The 26,245-nt window shown below is 39.7% G+C and overlaps 1 protein-coding gene across 2 annotated transcripts in view; it reads right to left on the bottom strand.

The window, feature by feature from the left end:
• The window catches only part of CMKLR2 (chemerin chemokine-like receptor 2), a 55,512-nt gene extending 30,968 nt beyond the window's left edge, over positions 1 to 24,544 (bottom strand). The window contains exons 1-2 of one of the 2 annotated variants that reach the window (XM_004454663.5): positions 24,370 to 24,544; positions 19,740 to 19,891 (exon numbers count right to left, since the gene is read on the bottom strand). The gene's annotated coding sequence lies outside the window, so the exon portion shown is untranslated. The remainder of the gene's footprint in view (positions 1 to 19,739; positions 19,892 to 24,369) is intronic. The other variant, XM_004454664.5, reaches the window with a different exon arrangement.
• Positions 24,545 to 26,245: the final 1,701 nt, after the last annotated feature.

Below are 26,245 nucleotides of genomic sequence, written 5' to 3'. Positions count from 1 at the left end.
TGACATTATAGAGTAATGACAATAAGCAATTTGTGAAATTTAAAAAGTAGAAAAAAAGAGAAAGGCAAAATACAGGACCAAAAAAACATTTTAAAGAAAGGTATGATTAGCATTAAGGCATTACAAAATCCTTTTTTATTATTTGAAAAGAGAATTGAGATATTGATTAAATTTAGACTTTTCTAAGAATGTATAACTTCTAGAATAAACTAGAAAAAGTAATAAAAATAGAGTGTACAACATCCAAATCAATAGAAAGAAAGATAAAGACATATACATAATGAGGATAATTACAGAAAACAAAAACCAAGGTAATATAAATAAATCCATATGTATCTATAATCAAATAAATGGTAATGGGTGAAATCCTCCATGTGAAAGGCAGAATTGTCAGACTAGATAGAAAAACAAAATCTAGACATATGCTGCTTACATGAGGACACAGATAAATTGAAAGTTAAAGAATGAAAGGATACACCCACAAAGGCCAAAAAAAAAAAAATGCTGGTATAGCTATGTTAATATCAGAGAAAATAGACTTCTAGAAAGAAAGACAAAAATGAGAGGAGAGAAGGTTTCAAATGAAACTTGGAGAAAATTTTCTGAAAAAAAGTCAGTGAAAGGCACATCACTGACAATGGGTAGATACTAACAACTTTAAATAATAAAAAGACTTGTGGCATTCTTCCTGCATCTGCTGTTTGTTTAGTTCTTCTTTTGTTTAGCGGCTTTTCTGAAGTAATTCTGTGTTCTTTGTTGTGGGGGGGTCCCTGGGTTTTCTGCTCACTTTGCTAAATGGTTAGCTAATGATTGATCAGAGATTTCTTTAAATGTCTGGAGCCAATAAATCTCCCAGGTTTTGCTGAGGGGCTCTGTGTACATGGTTGGGGCCTGCCTTCAACGCTCAGGAAGGAAGTTGACAACTCTGTTTAACCCTTCTCTTCCTGCTTGCGCAGAGCCTCGAGGTCATCTATCGTTGTGAGCTTAGGGCCTTCTCAGGTCTTTTCTGAGTATGTACAGAGCCCTGGGTGTGTACACTGCCCTCCAAATGTTTGTGGCATCCTTGAATCCCAGGAATATGTTGGAGCTTTTCAAAGTGCCTCGGTACATTTCATTTCCAAGTTTTTTCCTAAAAAGTTAGTCTATTGCTCTCCACAACTGGAAGCCAATGCTTCAGGCAGCTTTGAAGTTGAACTATTGCCTTTGTTTTTGACAAATGCTCATGGGAAAAAGGGTTTTCACCCTGGTTGAGCTCCGAGTCAGTAAATAAAGATAGGTTGGCAAGTGGGTCTTCCAGGGAACCACGAGACAAGTCAAATAATGACAATTTTCTGGGAATCAGGATTTGAAGGAGCCCCAGCTCCAATACGCTACTTCCAAGAGCTGCCAGGCTGCTGGTCTTTAACCTGAATGCAGGCTGTTAGTTTGCAAAACTACCACAGAACTTGAGGGTGGGGTGTGGGTTTAGAGGCAAGTTAAAAAGTCACAGAATTCACTGATTTTATTGAGATTCAGTGCTTTTTCTTGAACAAATACTCCCTGTAGTCTTTCAAGCTTTTAGGTAATTTCCAGAGCTCTGAAAAAGTTAATTCTGACAATTTTTGCCAGTTTTCTTATTGCTTTTCTGAAGAAGTGAATTTCCCAAGGCCCTTACTCCTCCATTTTTGCTGATGTAACTTGGGTAGGGAGTTCTGAGGCAGGGTACAAGGGAAGACATCCTATCACAGCTTGGACCTGGCAGAGAACATGGCCAGCAGAGAACATGGCCATGAAACCCTGCGAGGAAACCCCTGCTCCTAAGAAAAAGCTGGAAAGACCCCACCTAGACCCTGGCCATGAGATCCCATTTGGAACTCTTTCCAGGGTCAAGAGGAAGCCCCAGATAACTCTGAAACAACAGGCCTCCCCATTGGCCCCCTGAGACCTAACAGGTGGGGCAGTCAATCAGAACAACAGCTGGGGACCCTCCCCTACATTAGGAAAAGGGAGAAGGAAGGGTCTTAAAAGGCCTCACCCAGGGCCCCACGTGCACCACCACCCTGTAGCACACCCACAATCCATGTCTTAGATTGTGTTCTTATCTCATTTCTAGTTTTGTTTCTTAATAAACTCTTTACTCCCTTGCCTACTCTATGGCGTGTCCTTAAATTCTTTTATGTGATGTAGCCAAGAACCTAGAATCCCAGAACCCAGAGCATTCCCCTAACAGTGTGAATAGGCAAACTTAAGGGCATCTGGAAACCCAGGACCCAAACAGCCTGGTATTCTTTTAAAAATAAGGTTTATGAAATCTACAAAAAGGAACATTTAAAGGACTAAAGAAACTTTAGTAACAATATAATATAATATATTATAGTATGATTCTTTCAGTTCTTGTTCTCACTAACAAATTACACAAAAAATTAAGTAGCTATTTTTCTTATTTCATTCTTTGTCGAAGAAGATATGAGTGTAAGCAGAATTTGACTATGTTTAAGTATATGTGTGTATGGACATACACATATGATGATATTGAATTAATTCAGTTTTATAAATGTCATGAATTTGGTGAAATAAATTATATTTCTTAACTTTTCTGTGAGTCTCCTAATTAATAAATGACTACAAAAGCAGACCTTCAACTACTACTCTAGCAAAGATAGTCTATATCTTTTGAAACTGTTCCTCTATATTAAAATCTTAAAATCATCTAAGAAAGAGCAAACGGTATTTTCCTGAGTTCTTGTGACAACAAGTCTGTGACTTTCAAATTTGAAAAATACTGTGAAAAGTAGGAAGACTTTTCAAGACATCAGGCCTGGTCTTTGCCATGGAAAAACAAAGTAGAGGCAATTGTTCTAGATTAAAATGGAAAAGACACAAAAACCAAATGTAACGTGAACTTTGATTAGTGATTTTTTTTTTATACAAGATATTTTGAGGACAATTGGGAGAATTTGAATATAGATTGGATATTAGGCATCATTAAGAAATTATTTTTCATTTTCTTAGATGCGTTAATGGTAATGTTTTGTAGGAGATTGTCCTTTCTAGGAGATGTATACTGAAGTTTGGGGGACTGAACTCTACAACTTACTTTCAAAGTAATCAGAAAAAAAAACAACAGCAAAAACCCATACTAGTTTTCTAACTAGGAATTTATAAACTGATCTTAATCATGAAATGTGGTGAACAGAAATGCATTGCCCAGATCTTCCTTCAAGGAAGAAGTTGTTGACCCAGTTGCTGGAGAACTGTCAAGAGACAGCCTCCAGCTAGCATAGCAGCCCCTCAGGGGTTGCCACGACCATGGAGAACCTCCTTACCAAGGTCGTGCCCTTCTGGGGGGCTCACCTCCAATGACTGATCAAGGTGGAGGTAAAAAGGCCTGGTCCTTTCAGTTTCAATTCTGATGGGGGAGACAATTCTGATGGGGACATTCTAGCTTCAGAGCTCTTGGTTCCAGCCCAACTTCTCCACTACTCAATCATATCCTCCCTCCCCGCCAGGTTCCATAGGTGTTGATCCCAAAGTAACTCCCACCCTGGTACCTCAAAAGAAAAAAAAAAAAAAGAAACAAAACACAGGTCTGTTTTCTTCAAAAATATCAGTGTCATCAGAGACAAAGAAAGACTGTGGCATTGTTTCACATTAAAAGAGACTAAAAATACATGATAACTAAATGTAATCTGTGGCGGCGGACTTGGCCCAGTGGTTAGAGCGTCCGTCTACCACATGGGAGGTCCGCGGTTCAAATCCCGGGCCTCCTTGACCCGTGTGGAGCTGGCCCATGTGCGGTGCTGATGCGTGCAAGGAGTGCCCGTGCCACATAGGGGTGTCTGCCGTGTAGGGGAGCCCCACGCGCAAGGAGTGCACCCCGAACAAGATGATGCAACAAAAAGAAACAGATTCCCATGACACTGACAACAACAGAAGCGGACAATGAAGACACAGCAAATAGACACAGGGAACAGAAAACCGGGGTGCAGGGGGGAAGGGGAGATAAATAAATAAATCTTAAAAAAAGAAGTAATCTGTGATGCTGGACTTCATCTTGTACTGGAGAAAAATAAAACACCATGAAAGACAAATTATTGGATCAATTGAGAAAATTGGAGTATAGGTGTTAAAGTATTGCATTAATTTTAAATTTTCTGGGAAGTGGACGTGACTCAACTGATAGAGCATCTGCCTACCATATGGAGGTCCAGGGTTTGATCCCCAGAACCTCCTGACTGGTGTGGTAAGCTGGCCCACACACAGTGCTGCCATGTGCAAGGAGTGCCATGCCATGCAGGGGTGTCCCCACATAGGGGTGCCCCATGCGCAAGGTGTGCACTCTGCAAAGAGGAAAAAAGTGCAGTCTACCCAGGAGTGGCACTGCACGCATGGAGGGCTGATGTAGCAAGATGACGCAACAAAAGAGATGCAGATTCCCAGTGACACCTGATAATGCAAGTGGACACAGAAGAACACACAGTGAATGGACACTGAGAGCAGACAACGGGGTGGGGGGAGGGGGATGGGGAGAGAAATAAATAAAATAAATCTTTAAAACATAATTTAAATTTTCTGAAGTTGAAAACTATACAGTGGTTATATAAGAGACTATCCTTGTTCTTAGAAATACAGACTAAGGTATATAGAAGAAAAGGGGCTTGATATATACAACTTACCTTTTTTTTTAAGATTTATTTTTTATTTATTTCTCTCTCCTTCCCCGGCAGCCCCCCCCCAGTTGTCTGCTCTCTGTGTCCATTCACTGTGTGTTCTTCTGTGACCACTTCTAACCTTATCAGCGGCACCCAGAATCTGTGTTTCTTTTTGTTGCATCATCTTGCTGCGTCATCTGTGTGTGCGGCACCATTCCTGGGCAGGCTGCACTTTCTTTCACACTGGGCGGCCCTTCTTATGGGGCGCACTCCTTGCGCGTGGGGCTCCCCTACGCGGGGGACACCCTTGCGTGGCACGGCACTCCTTGCGCGCACCAGCACTGCGCATGGGCCAGCTCACCACATGGGTCAGGAGGCCCTGGGTTTGAACTGCGGACCTCCATGTGGTAGGCGGATGCCCTATCCACTGGGCCAAGTCTGCTTCCCACAACTTACTTTCAAATGGTTCAGAAGAAAAAACTACATACATATACACAGAACAAAAAAGAAAATGGGATAACTTTTAACAATTGGTGAACCTGGGTAAAGGGTATATGAGAGAACTCTATATTTTTCTTGCAACTTGTCTGTATTCTTGAAATTATTTTCAAATAAGAAATTTAAAAAATTAAGGATTAGTCAAGTATGGAAAAATGCTAACAATTGATCCAGCTTATAGATTTTTGGTTGTTCTTTCTACTATTCTTTCAAATTGTCTAAATGTTTGAAATTTTTCATAATAAAAAAGTTGGAAAACCAGGCCAGGATATTTGCCATCACTTAACTTTCTAAAATATGCAAGACTGAAGTTCCTTTTGAGGCCAACGCTTGTATGGCAGTGGTTGCCCACAGTTTAATGGTTATACCACTTGTGATTAACTGATAGAACACAGACTAGCACATCAGGTAGACAGTCACAGTTTTCCCCCATATAGTAGAGTCCCCTGAATCATTAATTGTTTCACTCCTCTATAAGAAATGTATAAAAAATATGTGAGTTAAACCGTACCAGATTTATAGTTTAAACTGTGAGTACTAAGACTTTGTTTTATACCCTGCTCTATCCTTAGTTACTAGAAAAATTCCTAGAATGTGCAATGTGCTTGATAAATATTTCCTGAAAGAACAAGTGAGAAAAATATAAATAAATATGAGCTTGGAAGAGGTTAATAATTTTACTCATTAAACCTCAATTCCTATCATTGTGGCCAAAATTAAATTAAATTTTACTTTTTTTTGGTTTATTTTATCTTCCTTATTACAAGTTGGGAAAAGCCCCACATCAGACTTCTGAAATTATTTCAGCATTTTGAAAGATTTCAACAAATAACTAAGTAGTTAATCCCAGTGCTGTTGGGTTCCTGGGAGGCAGCAGAGAGCTTTTAGAATGTAAGCCATTTGGGCGCTTAGGTGTGCCGTGACCTTGAGGAAAGAGGTGCTATAGCAGCTGAAGATTTAGGAGGGGAGGACTCACCATATTGGCTCAAGATTACTTGAGACCAGGAGAAATGATGCTCAGATGCGGAACGATGTATTCAGGGGGCTATATGAAGCCATGGGTCACAGAATACAGCGTATTTATCAGCAAAGTGTCAGTGCTCACTAAATGAGGTCAGAATAGAAAAAAGCTAAAGGAAACCTATCAACCAGTTATCAGAATGCAGAAATCAGGGCTGGAGCAAGAACCAAGAGAAATCTAAACAACTTTTCTCGTAGGATGTTGCAGTCTGGAGAACCGGTTTTGTACCATTTTGATATTTGCCTACCATGAAGCTGGGAAGAAGTGTTACCACAAAACAGTACTCATGGCCTCCCGGCAAACGACTGCTGACTAACAAGGGCTTGGTCCTTTCTAACTGGCAAATGTCACTCCCGGGCCGAATGCTGCTGTTTTTTCAGGGACCTTTTTATACCATACTTTCCTATACTCACTATTTCCACTTCCAACTCAGAATCAGAGTTGAAAAAGTATAATCAAGGGTCTTAAGTTTCCATCTTTATCTTCTTGTCCAGCTCCCACCCTCTCTTCTCCTTGCTCCCTAGGCAAATATAGTCTCAAATAATTTTTTGAAATTTGTAATCCCAGTTATTTCCCATTGAGTAGTCAGAACCTATCCTTTTAACTAATAGACCCAGCAAATATCGAAAATGTTTTCAAAGTGGCTTATGATACTGCTTAAAAGGCCCACAATTCCCTACCTCTTGACATAATTGAAGTGGAATATTAGAAATAAAATCAGTAAAATGTTTTCGTTTTTTTAAACAGAGGTACTCTGTAAGATATGATTTATGATATATAGGCACCCTGAAAAACATGATGTGTAGTCAGGTTTTTATTTTAGATATTCTACCCATATACAATTTCTCCCATTTTCTTCTTAGATTTATTACATGAAGAAATAGCAGTCGGTGTGTGTTAAGGCTTGGCCTATAGAGCTAAGTTATAGGGATGGGGGGACAGAGGGGAGGTTTTCTCCAAAAGCAAAGTTGATGCACCTGCAAAGCAGAGGCAGCAAACATTACACAGGTGCTTATCCAGAAATTTATAATAAGAAATTCTAGAAGAAGATATTTTGCTTTCATTTTGAAGTTTGTGAGTTTTGGTTTAGTATTGTCATTATATCAGATTATAGGGGGAGTTGATATAGCTCAGTGGTTAAGTGCTGGCTTCCCATATCTGAGGTCCTGGGTTCAATCCCCAGCCCTGGTACCTAAAAAAAAAAAACCCTAAAAACAAAAAAAACTAATGACATTTATGGGAGCAGATGTGGCTCAGTGGTAGAGCTCTTTTTCCCATATGGGTTACCAGTGCCTCCTGAAAACAAACAAAACAAACAAACAACAAGCAAACCAACAAGCCAACTCAGGGAAGCCAATGAGCACTGGTTTCCCACCCAAAAAAAGAAAAAAAAAAGAGGGCCCTCAGCTTTTTTCAGCATTTGGATCCTGTCAGGAAAGACTTTGAAATAGGCAGAAAGAGTCCTGCCCATTTAGCCTTTTCAGATTATCCCTGTCTGCTATTCTCAAAGCTATTTTACAATCCTGTGTGCTGTAGAAAGTTATAATAAAGTAATAATGCAAATGATTCTTATCTATAGAAATGTGAATGAACTGTGTCTAGTAGAATGCAACTGATAGTTGCCCTGTGGATATTGACAAGGTTTGGCAGTTTTGCCTCTATTTGTAAATTCATTTCCACATTCCTTATTACCTAATATATGTACGTGTTTTGGGGTCTTTCTTTTTTTTTCTAAAGATTTATTTTTTTATTTATTTCTCTGCCCCCTCGCCCCCTCCCCCCAGTTGTCTGCTCTCTGTATACATTCGCTGTGTGTTCTGCTGTGACCGCTTCTATCCTTATCAGTGGCACCAGGAATCCGTTTCTTTTTGTTGGGTCATCTTGCTGTGTCAGCTCTCCTTGTGTGCGGCGCCATTCCTGGGCAGGCTGCATTTTCTTTCACGCTGGGCAGCTCTCCTTATGGGGCGCATTCCTTGTGTGTGGGGCTCCCCTACGTAGGGACACCCCTGCGTGGCACGGCACTCCTTGGCACATCAGCACTGAGCATGGGCCAGCTGCACACAGGTCAAGGAGGCCCGGGCGGGGTTTGAACCGTGGACCTCCCATGCAGTAGGCGGATGCCCTATCCATTGGGTCAAGTCCGCTTCCCTGGGTTCTCTTTTTAACTAGTTTTAACATCTTACTCATTTCCTCATTGATACGTTAAATAAAATCTTTGATACATGTTCATTTTCTATTTGAGTGTGAATCATGATTTTACCTGTTCTTTTTTTTTAATTATCCTTTAACAAGATTGTTGTTGTGGGGGGGGATTGGGGTGGGGGGGGTGGGGGGCATGTGGGGACCTCATATATTTTGGATGTAATATTTAAAAAATAAGTAAAGGCAAAAAAAATGAAAAAAAAAAAAAAAAGAAGGTATTGGTCTGACCTTGGGAAGCCAACTAAGACTAGGGAAAAGAGGGTAAGCGTGTAGTAAGACTGAAAAAAGAAGTCCCCTCGATTTTCAAAACCTAAATTTAACTCCCACTCCTGGGATAATTATGGAACTGAACATCAGGAAAGGGGGAACTACTCATTTGGGGAATGAAGGGTAAAATGCTGTAGCAGTTAAACAGCGAAGGGCTTCAGGAGAGAATTCTGATACTACCACAAGTTTGGTATTGCTGAGGTAAATTCTTTCTTTAGGGATGCCAGACTCCTTTCCCTTTATCCTGATCTGTTCTATTGAAGGTTGTGTGCTAGGAACCAGGTCATTAATATGACTGCTGGAAATAAGAGAGACCAATAATGAGAAAGATTAATACAAAGATTAGCAGCCAGACCGTTCACTCAGTATTCAAATAAGCCTGGCTTTCCTTTTATCTTTTTTTTTTTTTTGGCAAATAAACCGAGGCCACTTTAATTCCTGCTGCAGCTACTCAAAAGGAGAAAGGAACCAAGCCAATATGCTAGCCATTCCCAATCATCAAAATAATTGGTGAGCTGCGGCTCTTTGACTGATCAACACTGCAGTTTGAGGACATAGAATGCTGAGGACACAGAAGGCCGCCCTCCGCCTGGCGAGATACCATCTGCCTCACAAAACAGTATGAAAAGAAGTCACAGCAGCCCCCAAAGAAGTTCCAGCTTGGAACTTGCCTCAACTCTCTCTTGGGATATCTAAAATACCTAGCATTTTTAGTTTCATTTTTACATTCTTTTCTCAGAAGACACATCTATCTTCTTTCATTTGCCACCATCGTCTCTCCAGGTGTTTAACTCCCCTCTTTCTCACTGTTCCATCTTCCCCAAGTGCCTTGACACAATCTACAAAAGATCATTAAAACAAACAAACAAACGACAACAAAAAACACATTGCATTTCCTGGCAGTATTTTTAGGTGGTTAAGAGTTAGGACTCTGGAATCAGACAGACCCTAATTGTCTAATTGTAGCGTCACTTAATACCGATCTGCACGGTCTTGGGAAGTTAATCACAACTCTATGCCTCAGAATAATAAAAAACATCCATAGCTGAAGTTGCTACTAATAACTTTATACCTACCAAGCAAAGACTCTCCTTCTCTGTTAATCTCTAATCTACTTTCTGTCCCCAAGAATTTGTTATTTCTAGATGTTTCTTCTAAGTGACATCATACAATATTTGTTCTGATGTGCCTCAGTAACTTCATCTATAAAATAGGAATAATAATAATAACTACCTTATTTGGCAGCTACAAGGATGAAATGAGACAATTAAGTGAAGTTTAGAGTACAGCATGACACATAAATTCTATTACTATAATAATTTTCTTCTCCTTCTACCCTCAGTCTCCTTTTTTTCCTTCTATTTGTAGTTTCCTTCTACTTCCTATGTCCTTATTTGTAGGGACTACTACTTCATACTTTTTTCACAACCCGACATAGTTAACAAACTAAAGGCAGTGATCGCACGTATCACATAATTTTTTATTACAATCAACTGCAATTTATTCATCTGTGATCTAGGGAGAAAAACCCATCAGTAAACCAATTCAAGACTCTGTAAGAATTACACAAGATAATATACCTTAGTGCCTAGCACAATGCCTGGCCTATAGTAAGAGTTCAAAAAATATAAGACATCATTGTTAGTATCTTACTTTGTTACTTCTTTTATTAGGATGCGTTTGGAAATCATTCATACAACCAACATATGACTCTGTTGAAAGATAGCAAATTCTTGGATTTCAAGCTAATTTAATGATTAATTGCTCTAAACAGAGAAATCATTTGATGAGATTGTGGTTGGTTTAGATAACATCTTTAATCCTAAGAGGAAACATCTGAGAGATATCCTTGTGACCATAGAATGGTTTCCTGCTCTTACAGTAAAATTGCACTGTGCTCATTTCTTCCTTTCCAAAGCAGGACATTCTGATCTTGTGACAATGTCCTACTCAAGGAGTTTATTTATTTTGCATCAAATGATTAGTGTAGATGAGCTCATTTCTTGTGATGAATTGCTACAACATAGCTGGGTTTCTTGCTATAATCTCACTGACCTTCTTTGCATTCCAACTGGCTAGAGAACAACTCAACTCAAGCTTTTCCAAACAAATTCTTTTCGAGCATTTTCTTAAGTTTGATGGATAAGTTATTTACTGACTGCTTAAGAAAGAAGTAAAAAGAAATAATGGTCATTCTTTAAGCAATTACTGAAGACCACCCAATGGACTGAGCAGATTCTATTTGCCAGCACAAGAAAATAAGTCTATTTTTTTAAAAAATCATTTCTTTTTACTTAAGGCTGAGATAAAGGAACGTGGATATGTTTGTAAATATTCTAACAAAAAGTTAAGGCGTCTAATAGCTATAGATGGTATTAGGCATTGTTGGGCCAAATTTGAGTCATATATGAAATACAGAAGCATAGACAGATATTCAAGCAAAAAGAGAGCCCTGGGACACTCCCCATAGTCTTTTTTTTCCCTTACCCTCTCCCTGTGTTTTGGGAGATTTTTGAGATCTCAAAATACCCTTTAATAATGTTTGGTGAATTATAATCCCTTCGACATGATAAGCAGTGTGTGCTGAAACCCCCCCTTTCTCATTCAACCTCCCACAGAAGAAATGACAAACCATGGAGAAATAACATGTTTATAGGTGAAATGCCTTTCCAGAGCAAAGCACCCCTCACAGATGTGGTGTAAAGAACTTACTTTTTTTTATTGCCAACATTTTGACTAGTGCATATAAAGAATTATAATTAACTGTAATTAAGTTTTGGATGTATGTTTATATGTTAATAATGATATACTTTCTCCTGAGATGGTTTTATTTTGAATAGATAAAGGAAATGAAAGTCTTTGCTCCCCCTCCCCTCCCTTCCTCTTAACCCCGGGCATTGGCTTGCTGTGCAGGCACTTTCTCTTCTTCTTTTGCACCAGGAGGCCCCAGGGATCAAACCCAGGTGCTCCCATATGGTAGGCAGAAGTCCTATCACCTGAGCCACATCCGCTTCCAGAAAGTCTTTATGAGGCTGAATGACAATCAAATCGAAAGGTCATGTCTAATGTTTTCACTATGACTGGAGAATAGAATCAATAATTTATATCAACCTAGCATATTCCATAAGGTAACCAAACAATTTATTTGATTAAACTTTTATTTCCTGAACTTGCTGGTGGTTTTGGAATGAATAAGAAAATCACCAGCTCTTCTGAAGGGTAAAGTATATTTTTTAGATGTTACTTCTCTAAATGAACTCCTCCCTGACCACCACAGTCTAAATTAGGGTCTCGGTGCTACAGTCTCATACTTTTTCTTCACTTAAAGGAATTTTTAGTTATGTATTTGTATGCTTATTTGATGAATGTGCGTCTCCTTTACCAGGCTGCAGTTGTTGCTTTTCTGTTTTCATTTTTTTACTATCAGTAATTGACTTTTTTTCCTTCCCCTCCTTCTCCCCTTGCTGTTCTGCTTTCTGTGTCCTTTCGCTATGTGATCTTTCTGTGTCTTGTGTCTGCTTCTTTTTAAAAAAAAAAAAGATTTATTTTTTATTTATTTCTCCCCCTCCACCCCTCCCAGTTGTCTGCTCTCCATGTCCATTCGCTGTGTGCTGTTCTGTGACCGCTTCTATCCTTATCAGCAGCACCAGGAATCTGTGTTTCTTTTTGTTGCGTCATCTTGTTGTGTCAGCTCTCTGCGTGTGCCGCGCCATTCTTGGGCAGGCTGCACTTTCTTTCACGCTGGGTGGCTCTCCTTCCGGGGTGCACTCCTTGCACATGGAGCTGTCTATGTGGGGGACACCCCTGCATGGCAGGGCACTCCTTGCGCGCACAGCACCGCGCATGGGCCGGCTCCACACGGGTCAAGGAGGCCCGGGGTTTGAACCATGTGGTAGGCGGACGTCCTATCCATTGGGCCAAGTCTGCTTCCCTGGTTTCTCTTCTTCTTTTCTCCTCTAGGCTTGCTGGGATTCGATCCCAGGGACCTCCGACGTGGGAGAGAGGTTCCCTCTCACTTGTGCCACCTCAGTTCCTGGTTTCTGTTTCGTCTTGCCTTGATTCTCCCCTGTGTCTCTCTTTTGTTGCCTCATCATCTTGTTGCTTCGCTTGCCGGGTGGCCGCTTGGGCCTGACTCACCCTGCAGGCATGTCTTTACCAGGATGCCCCTGGGATCGAACCGTGGTCCTCCCACATGGTGGACGGGAGCCAATCGCTTGAGCCACATCTGCTTCCCCAGGCTGCAGTTTTGCTTACCCCAGTTTTGCTTACATCAGAGCCTAGCAAAGTGCCAGGCAAATTGTAGGCCTCAATAAATATTTATCACTTGACTGAAAGAATACAGTACATCTATGGGACTACTCAGTGGGTTTTGATAAAAGGTATTCATGCCCATGAGCATCTCAGCAATAACTTTATTTTTGTTTGAGAAGGCAGGAATGAATTTGAGAAGGAATTTAAGTTCTTAATTATCATCAAAGCCATTAGTTTCTGTTTTTAGTTCCTCTTTCTTACTAAACGTGTTAAAAGAATGTTGAGTACCTGGCAAATGGAGCCTCACTCCTAAGAAATGTGTTAAATTTGTTCAGTCCCTTGATTAGATCAAAGACTTGATTGACAAGGATCCCATCTCTGGGGAAAGTTGAGATATTTCTCCAAACTATTATCAAAGCAAACTAGTTAGCTATAAACTGTTATGATGGTCCAATCACTTGTTACTTATTATTAAAAACAGTCTACCTAACTTCATGCAAAAGGTAAAAAATACCAACCACACCTAATTACATAAGTAGCATTTAACACATTCTGGTATTGCCTAACATTACCTACTTGTTAAGTACAACATAGTGCTCGGCAGCTTTAGATGCATTTTCAAATTTAATTCTCACAGCAGTTCTGGGAGGTACTATCATTTCTAGCAGGCTATGAGAGGTTGGGCAATTGCCAGAAGAGGTGGAGCCCAGACTAATCTTACTTCAGGGCCTTTCTTCTTCTGGGGCTGTCTGAAGTAATTTATTCTCTGTTAATGTATTTATCTCCCTCACTAAACTGTGACAACCTCAAGGGCAAGAACTGTTTTAGTCATCCTTGTATCTCAAGCACAGAACAGTGTTGGAAACATCAAAGATGCTCAATAAGTGTTTAGAAAATGAAGGAGGAAATGCTTTCTCAATCAAAAATATATTATGTTTATAGGGACAGATTAATACATTTTAAAGTATTGAAAAGATGTAGAACACAAATTGTCACTCCTGTTTTGCTTTTTTTTTGTAAATAAAGTTTCATTGGAACACACGCAAAAAGTCTGTATTATGTTTAGAATGGTTTTAATATTAAAGATAATTAACCAAATCATATGTATAAATAAAATACATAAGTAAATCAAATTAGTAACCCATGTTTTATGTTGAAGCATAAGAAACTGCACTTTTTGTAGGTCAAAAATGGTCAAAGTAATAACACTTTTATATGGTACATCCTAATTTTTAAAAAGTCTATGTCAACTCTTAGTTATATTAAGTAGAATGCTTCATTACCAGATTTTTCTACTCAAATAGAGGTTTATCATAATAAATGGCTAAAGAGAAAGTTTTATGAAAAATAAGGATATCTATCTATACGAACTTTCTTCTAGGTTCAATGATGTAATTTTATATACAAATTATTTTTTAGGCCATTAGGGACAATTTGATCCTATGAAACTTCAGCCTGGCACTTACTTATTGTACTTGGCTTGGATTCTCTGTCTTTTCCAAATGCCAAGTTGCATGCCTTCTTTCAAAGTCCTTCTCCATGAGGTCTTCCCTTTTTAATATTAACTCTGTCTTTATTCCAAGCCTGCATTCCCCTAGTGTTACGAAAGCACTTTTGCAATGTTATATTATACATGTTTATAACGACTATTTGTTATCGATCTCTATTGTATTCATTAGGTAAGGCATTTGAAATGGAGGGATTATACCAAATTGATTCAGTTATTATTCTGGGTAACTGTCTGGTTGACCATGGACAGCTCTTCATTACTTTTTTTTTCCCCATAAAAAAAAATTAAAAAAAAGAACTTTAGATAATAACGTTGGTGGTTACTTTAAGCATACACACGATCTAATTTGCTTCTGCATGCATCCTGGAAGAAGACTAGAATCTCTCCTTATTAACTCTGTGTGCTAAACTTTATGAGCTGAATTATTTTCTTGGTTTCATCTATCTGTTGCTTGGAACCTTGTCATTTAGGGATGGACTTCTTGCAAGTGATACTAACAAGGCCTCCAGCTTTTGGTGTTGCAAGAATGTCTATCTAATCCATTGGTGGGTCTGAATTTTTTTCCAATCCTATTTCAGTCTTCAATTTATTTATTTATTTATTTTTTAAAGATTTATTTTTATTTATTTCTCCCCCCGCCCCCGCCGCAGTTTTCTGTTCTCTGTGTCCATTGGCTGTGTGTTCTTCTTCGTGGGCTTAGATTCTTGTCAGCAGCACTGGGAATCTGTGTTTCTTTTTGTTGCGTTATCTTGCTGCGCCAGCTCTCTGTGTGTGCAGCGCCATTCCTGGGCAGGCTGAACTTTCTTTTGCACTGGGCGGCTCTCCTTACAGGGCGCACTCCTTGTGTGTGGGGCTCCTCTATGCGGGGGACACCCCTGCATGGCACGACACTCCTTGTGAGCATCAGCACTGCACATGGGCCAGCTCCGCACAGGCCAAGGAGGCCCTGGGTTTGAACCATGGACCCTCCCATGTGGTAGGCGGACGCTCTATCCATTGAGCCAAGTCTGCTTCCTTCAGTCTTCAATTTAAAAGCTCCACTCAAAGGAAAGTCCATTTGGGAATTTCCTGGTCCCAGTTGGGCTAGCCTGGCTTTGAGTGCCTGTTTATCTGGCTTGATTAAATTCTGAAATGCTGTATGTAGGTCAGTGACACTTATATTACAAATTTTGAGGGTTTAAACAACCTTCCTTGCACAACTGAGGCTGATGTGGTTTCCCTAGAACAGAGTAAATGGTGGTATATTCAAGAACAGCACAATGAAAAGTGTAAAGTGCTATATATATTTGTAACCTAAAAACATTCCCAGGTCATAGTGGGTACAATTGGGGGTATATTTAGAAATTTTAACTCAGGATTCTTTGGGGTGTCCCTGTTGACTGATGTACTACTCACTCTTTGCCCAGTAAATATATAACACTGAGAAAAGTTCTCTAAAAATGCATTTCTGTCCTGCATCTGTCCCTGCAATATCATTGAGGACAACTCCAAGTCCTGAAAATGCTGCAGTATCACATCTTTTGCCCTCTCCCTGCCTTCAGCAACTCCTGTGACCACTGACTATGTTCTTTAAAAAAGAAGATAATTACAAAAAAAAACTACAACAACAAAAAACAAAACCTTTCTAAGAATATCAAAGATTTAAGGAATTATCTTTATAAATAAGTTCAAATGTCTATGGTTTCAACTGCCTGCCCTACTGCTGAGTTAGGTGGCCAAGATTCACCAAAACAATCACTTGGAAATTCCCAAAGAAAAACATTGCATAATCAGTTGGTTTTTTAAACCTGAGTCTGTTTTTTTTTCCTTTCTTTTATTTGCACTTTTTAAAAGAGGATGTCAAAAAAAAAAAAAAAAAGAAAGAAAGAAAGAAAGAAAGCATTTCTGGAGTCCCTGGGAAGAGAATTACATGTGTTTATACACAAGTCTGCTCCTAGATGCCAAGGTCTCTATCAGGTGCACTGGTAGACCACTGTGGTACTTGCCTTGTCAGAGTTGGGCAGAGCTTTGGACTCTAGAATTCTATTCCTTTATAATATTTTTTGTTAGAGGAGACCCCAAAAAGGGCTGCTTAAGCCCTGATGTTTTACTGGAAAAAACTCTTCCCAGTTTTATTTGCAAGCTTCTCTTGCACTATCTCTTCTCCCAGAGGTCACAGGCTTTTCCAGGCTCCTCCCTTCCCAGTAAGTTTTTCAAAGAGGTTCCTTGGGCCTTGCAAGACTTCGTGGTCTGCCCCATCAGCTGGCCAGTCAGGTTCAGATCTTTTCATTTCTCTTAGACTCATGATGTAACATCAGTACCCACCCTTCTCACTATTTCACCTTTTCCATAAACCGATAACTTGTGTACTCCAGTCCATACACATTCCTCTTTTTACTGAACTCCATAATTTATAAGTATTACACAATTCATAAACTTTTGAGTTTAATAGCTTATTCTGTCTCACAGGGAGCACAATTCTAAGTTTACAGAGGTGAAGAACCTTCTATTATAATCTATGTGTTTTCTCCCATCACTCTAGCTGGGGGTTTAGTCAATATTTGCTTGGCTGAAAGTGTCACACAATGGTAGCTTGTCTTAGTTAATAATAAACAAACAAAAAAGGGAAAAAGAAAAAAAGGGAAAATAGCTGACTTCCAAATAAGTAATCAAAATTTTCAATTTCCATTTTCCTATGCTTGAAAATGGAGGTGAAAATTGAGAGTAAAACAAAAAAATGAAACCATTCAAAAAGCCCAGCATTCCTTATTTTGGTTAAATGAATTCCTTTATCACAAATCACATCTTTATTTGCTTTTGTCCTGCAGAGAGTTTCTGTATGCAGTGTTTCACACACTAGAGTTTACATGGGCCATTGGATATTTGCTGAACAAGGGACAAAGAGACCAAGGTTGGAGGTTGGCTCTGCCAGGGTCAGTTTGCTTCACCCTGAGAAAAACTTTTGCCAGTCCCAATCTTAACCCCTGTCTTTCCAACCTCTGATCAATCATGGCCAATATATGTGCTTGGCTGAATGGAAGGCTGGATAATTTCTAGGCAAGAGTTTGTGCCTGAGTCATGTAAATTCTTTGTTTCTGCCGATACTGTTTGCTTTAACAATGATGGACATTTTTTCACCTTGTTTGATTATTAAAGGTATAATCATAATACAATAAGGTATTTGTAGAATACAAAAAAGCTTGAATAAAATATTTTTCACCAAATATTTATTACATAGCCACTGGGTATGTTAGGCACCCATTACTGAGAAGAGACCAAAAAAATAATTGAGAAGTTGGAGGGAAACTTGCCAATCAGATTTATTTCAGAGGAAAGGAAACTGAGATCCAGAGAGTTTCAGGCCCCACAATAAATTAGAGGTTGAGCTGGGATTGGAACTCTGGGGTGACTTTAATAAAATCAAAAGAGCAAGTGAAAAGATGTCATGCAACTATAGACTTGAGCCATATTTGAAAGTGTCCAACTTTGAGAGTGCTATTCAGTAATGTTCATTTAATTAGTGGTGTTTTACCTTTTTCATTTTTCTACTATCAGTTTTTTTTATTTTTATGGTCTTGGCTTATTATTTTCATGAGAAGTGTTATGAGGTAGAAACATTTACTAATGTAAATGTCACTAAAGAAACCAGGCAAATTAGGAATCATTAGTCCCACCAAATTTAAGAGTTTAAGTTTTTTGGATTGTATGAAAATTGAGACCAGAAGGAAAAATATAGATAGGAATTTTCATTGTTATACAATTTTTAAATTAACACAATATACTAGTAAAGGAAGTTTGGGGGAAGGGGAAGAAGAGACATAGCGCCCATAAACTTACCATTAGCTTAACTAAATTCTTTTCAATTTTGTGTATATTTTTCAATTTTTTTCAGCTTTGATTACTGGCTACAGAATTCAAATCATGGTTAACATTATAATATAAGTACCCAACCGTAATGCTGCATAATTTTAAAACTGATTTTTGTGTGATTGCAAAATGGGCCCATTGAGATGATACATTAAATCTTCATGCCCCCACTGTATATTTAGATTGCTTCTGAATTTTTGCAATTATAAATACTTCAGAAAAAAACGTTTTTGAACATAAAGCTTTTCCTCTTTTAAAATTATGTCTGTAGGGTACTTTCACAGAAAGAGTCCTGGCTGGGTTAAAGAAAATAAAATTATTGTCATTTGCATACACACGTTGCCACATTGCTTGCCAAAATTCTAAGTGATGTGACATTTGAAAAAGGGAATTTTGTGTTAAGTATCTACTTCAGGGAGATGAAAATTAGTGGTAAAGCTACATAGAAAAAGTACGACATTCTTTCATAAACTAAATGACTTAAATTGAGATAAAATCAAAAGCATAAGCCATGAAAAAATTTAAAAATGATTTAGTGCCTAGAAGATATGCAAACATATTGAGAATTACTCAGCAAGAGGAATTACTTTTACTAGGTAATTTGAGATCTGGAGAAAGGTCCCTTGAACTCCTTTACAAAACAAAGTTCTAGTGGATTAAAATAACGAGAAAGATTTGTGGATTCTTAAACAACCGAGTTTGTCTTAGGTGAGAAAGGCCAATTTAAGAGTAATTGCTGGTGAAAATTCTGTTATGAACCTTTGTTTGGTTTGCATTCACTTTCATTTGGATGAAAGGGTAATCTTTCAAAACACAATTGGTGTTCCCACTTATCTGACCACAAAAAGAATAAGAGCTGCCCCCTTCTCTACTTGCAGTTAGCCACTTGCTCCCACTTGAGATCCCACGTGCCAATTATTCTAACAGACAATTGATTATGAGATTTCAAAAATGCAACAACAAAGAAATGGAAAAGCACTTCAAAACAGACTGTACTTTAAAAAGCAAATACACAATACAACTCAATTTAGAACTTTTTCCTACCTTGTAACGTAAGGGAAACAATATCAATTTCCATCACAGAATACCACTTTCTCCTAATTTTCTTCACCGTGCGCTTTCCGCAAATGCTGTTTGACTATTCTGGGTTGCAACTACTTAAAATCCGAATTTATGAACTGTAATTAAGTAGGTAAAACCTGAGAAAATTACTGAAAGTTTTTCTTTGCCACGCCCCACCCCCACCCTTACATCCTCATTTTCTCTCTTCACCATTTTAGAGTTAATCTGCATCTGTAGTAAAACCCTGTTAAGGTCCCTGAACACTTTTGATAGAACCAAAAATATGACTCTGCAGTTAGTTTTTGTGAACTGTCAGGAGTCCTTTTTTTCTTTTCTTGCCAGCTGGTACTTAGTCAAAATGCTGTTTTGTAAAGAAATCATCTGCAAGAATCCTCCTTCAGGTCAGCTGCAAATGTGTCAGTTTGAGGAAAACAAACTGAGAAGCACTTACCAGTTAATTTTCTGCGAGGAGAGAAGCTATTGTGATGCCGGGGTGTAGCCTCCGGGCTCCAGGATGAAATGGAGGGAGGTTTTCAAACAACTATGTTGTACACTCATTTCCCAGCCTCCTCATGTGGCTTTTATCTGGCTTTTGAAATGACACTGTACGGGAGAATGATGTTGGGTTTTGAATGTTTTTCTTCCCTTCTTCCACCACCCTCCATAAAAATTCATCATGTATTCCAGGGGAAAAAAAAGCAATGAACATACTGTACAAATTAATTCTTTTGCTCAGCATGTATGTTGTGTGTAATTGAGGTTTGCTTTTTAAAATGGAAATCCTTGCTATTAGCTGCCTGTGGCAGGCTGGAAAGCAGTGGTGGTGGGGACACCAATCCCTCCTTTGGGTGGGCTTTCACGTACAAAAAGTCAAGTTAAATTAGCAGCGATAGAATGAAAAGATACCTTAGAATGTCAAAGGGGAGCTCTTCAAATCTACAGCAAACTACAGGGCAGATTTATTTCCTGCTCCTGATTTTCTTGGATTTATTTCAAAACCAAGCAGGCATATGTTTCAACTCTGTTGTTTTAGCTGGCGGCTAAAGCATAAAACTAAAAATGCATGCAATTTCAAGCTATAATCTGGGTTTCAGTGTGTTCTGATAGTGAAGAAATGGAATCACACATTGGTTAGGTATTTATTTTAGTTCTTTATCTGAGTAGGTCAAGAAACTGAAGGTTTGATCTTTCTCCCTCCTTATGTTGATGGCCCTGGCAGATGTGGGCACATCTGTGTACCTGAGGCAGGACTCAGAATTCAGAAATTCAAGGGATTATAATTGTGGAGCCTGAAGGAAAGCAAACCTTGATGTGGTTAGCTTCCCTCTGCATAACTTTCTTGACCTTTATAAAATCTAGCATCAGCCTGACCAAGTAATGTGAGAAATTGAACATTGCTAGTCATAAAAGATCAGCGGCCAGAGAAGCACACATTGTCTGCTGTTAAAGACCAAGTCTAGGGAAACGGACTTTGGCCCAGTGGTTAGGGCGTCCGTCTACCATATGGGAGGTCCGCGGTTCAAACCCCGGGCCTCCTTGACCCGTGTGGAGCTGGCCATGCGCAGTGCTGATGCGCGCAAGGAGTGCCGTGCCACGCAAGGGTGTCCCCCGCGTGGGGGAGCCCCCACGCGCAAGGAGTGTGCCCGTGAGGAAAGCCACCCAGCGTGAAAAAAAAAAAAAGTGCAGCCTGCCCAGGAATGGTGCCACCCACACTTCCTTTGCCGCTGACGACAACAGAAGCGGACAAAGAAACAAAAGCAGACAAAGAAACAAGACGCAGCAAATAGACACCAAGAACAGACAACCAGGGGAGGGGGGGAAACTAACTAAATAAATAAATAAAAAAAAAAAAAAAAAAGACCAAGTCTAGGAAAGCAGACTTGGCCCAATGGATAGGGCATCCATCTACCACATGTGAGGTCCGCGGTTCAAACCCGAGGCCTCCTTGATCCGTGTGGAGCTGGCCCATGCACAGTGCTGATGCACGCAAGGAGTGCCGTGCCACGCAGGGGTGTCCCCTGCATAGGGGAGCCCCACGCGCAAGGAGTGCGCCCCATAAGGAGAGCTGCCCAGCGAGAAACAAAGTGCAGCCTGCCCAGGAATGGCGCTGCACCCACGGAGAGCTGACTCGGCAAGATGACGCAATAAAAACAAACACAGATTCCTGTGCTGCTGACAACAACAGAAGCAGACAAAGAAGAAAGCACAGCAAATGGACACAGAGAACAGACAACTGGGAGGGGCGGCGGGGAGGGAAATAAAAATAAATCTTTTAAAAAAAAAGACCAAGTCTAGAAAATCTAAATCAGTAATTCTCAATGGAGGGGTGGGGGGAATGAGAATAACCCTGGGGGTGGGGTGGATATGCTTTTTTAGGCTACACAAATCCCTCGGCCCATCCTGATGTACACTCCTTCCATGCCTGTCCATAATCCTTTGGTGCCAGAGAGCTATCTACTATTCTTTTTTTCCAAGCATAGATGTGGTCAGTGAAGGGAATGGTGATGGAGTTCTCTGCTAGAGACCTGCATCTGCCTAATTACCTGTACCTGCATCAGCAGTGTTAGTGTTTACTAATAGTTCCATGCCATTGCTGTTGTCACACAAACACATGATTTCATCCACAAAAGGCATTTTGAAGAGAATTTCGGGAAGTTTTGGTTACTTTCCATGATTGTGAGTTTTTGTTTTCATAGAGTGGGAACATTGAGTAGCAAAGGATAGAGAAAGAAGATGAGAATAATAATAACAGCTGCCACTTAGCAAGCACTCACTATGTGCCAAGCACAGCTAAAGCACATTGCACATATTGGAACAGAGGTTGCTGGTTCCCCAGTCAGATCCCTGGAAATCCTTCTTACCAGCCATAATCGAATGAAGAAACTAAGGAACACATAATCAGTGTTTCTCAACTGAGGGCAACGTCCTTTAGGGACCTTTTGGCTGGAGACATGTTTGCTTGTCACAACTGTGGTGGGGGCACGCTACTGGCATCTAGTAGGTAGAGACCAGGGATGCTACTTAAACATTCTATAAGGCACAAGACAGCCACCCACCCCCCCAACAGAGAATTATTTGGTCCAAATTGTTACCAGTCCCAAGGTTATATAATAGTGCTATATGTAGTAGGTATAGATACAAACTATCCTACAAGATCCAGACCCCTCTGGTTGATCTGTTATTCAAAAGCAGTTGAAGCTGAAGTATTCAGGTATGCTAGAGATAACCTATCTGCTTCCCAGAGCACTGGGGTGCAATGGACATCAGCCAGGCTGTTTTGTTCTTTGGAAAGGCTGGTGAGTAAGTTAATTGGAGATCTGTTAAGAGAACCTGTTGGGGATTGAATCAGGTACCCCAACAAAAGGCATGTTCTTAGCCTTCATCCATGTTCCTGTGGGTGTGAACACATTTGTAATTAGGAGCTTTTGAAGATGTTATTATTAGTTACGGTATGGCCAATCTGAATCAAAGTGGGTCTTAATCCATGTTACTAGAGCTACCAACTCTGGGAGAAAGTATGGCCTGTCCAACATCTTCATTTTGCACTTCTAGCCTTCAAAATCATGAGACCAAAAATGCCAATTCATTGTGTGGTATTCGTCATACAGTTTTGGCAAACTGAACCAGAACCTCTACAATAAATGGCTGACTTGGGGTTTGGGCCGAGGAATTCTGACTACAGAGACCATGATCTTAAGTTCAGAGGCTTAAGTCTAACTATCTCCATGAGAAGAGATGTTTATAGAATTGAGTAGATGCGAGAAAGGGGTAGAAATAACTTGGATGGAAAGAAGCATTCCAGGACAGTTTCATCTCTTTCTAAGTCATTACAAGTTCTCTGAAGCCCGTGGTAGTTTGTGTTTCAAGGGGCCCTCCACAGCGATGTGTATTTAAGCAATTCTAGAGGGTCAACTTGGCTCAGAGAGGAAGACATAGTGCACATCTTTTAGGGAAAGGATCTTCCTTTTCCTAAAAATACACTTTTTTTTCCCATTGATGCTTCATATTTCACTGTTAGAGTCCTTCTGAAGATATTACAATTTAAAAGAGGAGTATTTTACTAATCCAAAGAATTTCTAATAATTATAATGCCCACCTCCCCAGCAGAAAACAATTGGGCCTCCCCTCTTTTGATATGATTCAATTTATCACTATTCTTTCTTTTTCTTGTTTGACTTTAAAATAGCATAACTGCCCCAAACCCCTAAATTCTCTTATGATAGGAATTTCAGAAATAGATATTTGGGAGAATGCAATCAGGTGATACCGGTTTTTTGTTAATGATAATTTCTAAATTTTTTTTCTTTTTGTTTTTTTAATAAAAGAAAAACAAAAAACTTCAGGATAGAATATAACCACCAGAAAAGGAATAATACCATACAAATGGACACTTCCTTATGAAAGAAACTGACTTGTGAAAAAACGGAAAGACTTCTTTTCCATTTTTTTCCCTTCTTGTCATACAGGGAGATGACTGTCTCATTTGTAAATGCTCCTGCTAAGCCTGATTCTTCAGGACAGGCAGGGTCAGAAATTAGACTTCAGGGCCTTTAATTGGCTGAACATTGAGGCTGGAACCACACAAAATTTTTCCCGGGGTCTGACACAGACTCACGGTCCCAGAATTCGGTGGCTCTGAGGGTCATGAGGAGGAAGCATGTCAACTCGGCCCTCCAGGGACGATTTCATGCCACTTAAACCCGGGAATTCTTAAAGGCCACCGAGGATAAAGCCTTCCTCAAATTCTTGCTTATAATCCTGAATTGCTCCAGCAAGGACTGAGCCTTGAAGATACTCAGTGGGAATGTCTGTTAGAGGATTTAGCTCTAGACCTGCTTTTTTTTCCTCTCTAAAATACACAAAACTCTACCTGTGGAAAGGTGGGAACAGCTTCTATTCTTTTCTCTAAGGTGAATAAACTTTCTCTTGCAAATGTGCCAAATGCCAATAAAAATGACTCTAGATTCAAGGATTTGTAAATTTTCCCGTCTCTGAGAACTGAGGTTTTGGTTTTCTTAACTACAGCCTATAAGACTCCCTCGTGGGACATGAAGCTTTCGGGGAGCAAAGCACTCACTCACCTTTGGGAAGGTGGCCGGGCGGAGCAGCTACAGGCAGCCGTGGGGACGTTCTTTCTGGCTCTAGCTGCAAACCTTCATGGTTTTCTTTGGGAGAAGTGGTCACAGTTCTGAGTCTAGGAAGAAGTAGTTTCTCTCTTTGTTACTAAGGGAGGTAAATAATCTTTTAACTCATTGCCCTGGAAAAGGAAATGTGGTTTTCCAGCAGTTAAATAAATTTGTTATATATCACTCGGTCAACAGGCGTCTGGATGACACCATCCTTGGCCCTGACTCAGGAGAGAGGACTGCTGTGGGAGTTTAGTCCACTCCCAACTACCTACTCTAATTATACCACTTGGCTCGTTAAACTACAGATAATTGTGAATATGATTAACTGTAGCTAGGTTTTCCCCCAAATGTCACATTTTAGGAATGGAAAGGAATTGGGGGATAAGGCACAATATCTTGATCTCTTTAAGCTGTTCAATAGCTATTTTTGTATTTTTCCCATTAGGAAACTGGCAGCCCAAGGGTCTAATGCAGCCTGTGGGTATATTTCGTTTGCACTGTACAGTGTTTTCTGAAGTTTGAATTGTTTCCAACATTTAAAAATCAGGAGATCTCACATAGCCATCAAGATTTGCCAGTCATCATGAAAAAATATCAGAAGATCCGGGTAACACTGCGCTTTTCTTCCCATAAGGCCACAGTAGCAGCCGGCTCTCTAGTTCCACACCTTTCTTCCTCACCTCTTTACTTATGGACCCAACCCACCAAGGCCCTCCAGGAATGTGTGCTTTTGGCCCCAGTGCCTCTTTCTAATCATTTTCTTCCTGAGTTTCCTCAATTGAATAGAATCTAATACACAAAAAGAAAGATAAGTCATTGGATGATCATTTTTTATTACAAAAGGACTTTTTGTTTGTTTATTGAAAAAATAAATAAATCCCTTACCTTTTATTTAAGGAATATCAAAATGCATTATAAGTGCATTCAATAAACAAAACTAAATTTAACCTGCTTAACTATGGAAACATGGTATGCCAACAGAGGTTCAATGGGGGTGACCTGTTCCAGGTACAGTTAATAACGGTACACTCTCTATAGAGAGAATTTAAAAACAATCATAAAACCAATTGAAAGCCAGACTGTCTTTTGCTATCACCATATGTCAGCAATTCTAAACAAATGTCAATGATGAAATACTTCTCCCTTCAAAAAATATTTTGTGGCTTAAATTCTAAACAATTGCTGTGATTACTGAGATTTAACTATATATTTAAATATACACTTTTTTCTTTTAAAATAGACAATGTGATTTACATGACTGTTAATTACTTATTCTTATTTTTGTTATGCTATCCTTTATTAGACGATGCATTTTACATGGAAGTTAACTGAAAGAACTCAGTTATGCCAAGGGCTCTGATGACATATGTGGTCTCCATTACCAGAAATTTTGGGGGATTAAGTTAATGGTGCAGGTCTCCCCTGCTGTGATGCTACATCTTCCTGAAATTAAGCAGGGGGTTTGAAATACGCAGAAATGGAATTTAAGTCACTTCGATGTCTTCATTCCATGCAACCATTGGTGATTTTATTTGTATTTAAAATTTAAAGATTTATTTATTTCTCTCACCTTCCCCCCTCCCCCATTGTCTGCTGTGTGTGCATTTGCTGTGTGTTCTTCTGCGTCCACTTGCATTGTCAGGTGGCACTGGGAAACTGTGTCTCTTTTTGTTGCATTATCTTGCTGCATCAGCTCTCCATGTGTGTGGCACCACTCCTGGGCAGGCTGCACTTTTTTTTTTCACGCGGGGCAGCTCTCCTTGTGGGGCGCACTCCTTGCACATGGGGCACCCTTATGCGGGGACACCCCTGCATAGCATAGCCCTCC

Source organism: Dasypus novemcinctus, chromosome 7 (genome assembly GCF_030445035.2).
Source record: "Dasypus novemcinctus isolate mDasNov1 chromosome 7, mDasNov1.1.hap2, whole genome shotgun sequence".
Lineage (NCBI taxonomy): Eukaryota > Metazoa > Chordata > Mammalia > Cingulata > Dasypodidae > Dasypus > Dasypus novemcinctus.
The sequence above is the reverse complement of the archived record's forward strand: the minus strand, read 5'-3'. Positions and strand labels throughout refer to the sequence as shown.